The sequence below is a fragment of the Orycteropus afer genome, unplaced genomic scaffold (assembly GCF_000298275.1).
Source record: "Orycteropus afer afer isolate SDZICR_OR568_19922 unplaced genomic scaffold, OryAfe1.0 scaffold00235, whole genome shotgun sequence".
In the NCBI taxonomy this organism is placed as follows: Eukaryota; Metazoa; Chordata; class Mammalia; order Tubulidentata; family Orycteropodidae; genus Orycteropus; species Orycteropus afer.
In genome coordinates this window covers 2,522,436-2,523,579 of record NW_006921822.1, presented here as the reverse complement: position 1 = coordinate 2,523,579, position 1,144 = coordinate 2,522,436, and the positions used below count along the sequence as shown (strand labels likewise).

General features: G+C 41.0%; 1 protein-coding gene across 1 annotated transcript in view; it reads left to right on the top strand.

The window, feature by feature from the left end:
- Positions 1–1,144, top strand: part of CXCL9 (C-X-C motif chemokine ligand 9) — a 10,462-nt gene that overhangs the window by 1,912 nt on the left and 7,406 nt on the right. The gene's annotated exons all lie outside the window — the stretch shown is intronic.

Genomic DNA, 1,144 nt, shown 5'->3' with positions numbered 1-1,144 from the left:
GTTTTGTTCCACATTGTTCTCCTTCTCTATCAAGGATCTCCTACATAGATCCCTTTCCAAGTGGATGACAGTGTTAGCCAGGCACCATCTAGTTCTTCTGGTCTCATAGTCGTGTAGGCTGCAGATCGGATGGTGTACCAGTCACTAGGACTAATTGTTTCCATGAATTTTGGTTTTGTTCATTCTTCTTTGCTCTGGACGAGGAAAGACCCATTGTTGCATCTAGATGACAGCTTGTTAGCTTTTAAGATCCCAGGTGCTACTCACCAAAGTAGGAGGTGGAACAGTGTTCTGTATAGTATGTTATGCCAATTAAGCTTGATGTCCACTGCGACTATGGTCCCAAGCCTGCAGGTTCAACTACTCGGTCCCTCTGGGTAGCTGGCTGTGATGAAGCAGTGACCAAAACCTTGTCCCTTGTCATCTCTACTATACACCTGGGAATTCCGATCATTCACATAAACTTATAGGACCATTGTCTGCCAACTCTATACATATTCTTGAATACACTTCCCATTTCATAGACATACCTAATCGTTCAGCCTATCCACCCATCTATCCACTCATATACCCATGTTTGCCTTCAGTGACAACACAGTACTGTATGTGCAAGAGGGTTCATCTTTATTGTCTGTACCTCCCATGTACCTCTCTATGTCTTTCTCTTCGTCAATGCCACCATATTGGTCACTCACATTTGGCACATTGCCCTTCTCTTCACCCAAATCAATACTTATCTCTATCTATCTAACAGCATTCCCTCCCCTCCCCTCTCACCCCTGGTAACCAACAAAGAAAATTTCCTTCTATTGTAACCTTTCCTTAACTTTTACAATAACGGAGTAATACAATATTTGTCCTTTTGTGATTGACTTATTTCACTCAGCATAATGTACAATTTTCTCCCCGAGTTTAGAACAGTCCATTCTATCTTTCAACTTTCTTAATTTCCTCACCATTTAGAAGTTCTGTAACTACAGTCTTTTCCCTCTTTTGTTTGTAATTGTCCTCACTTGCCAATTGATGTCTCTGGTTCCCTGTTTACGATCTTGTAAGCTCATTTTACTTTGGATATGTCCATAGCTGTGGTTTCTGGGTTATGTCATCTTGTGTATTAATGGTCAGTTGTTATTTGCTATTTTTG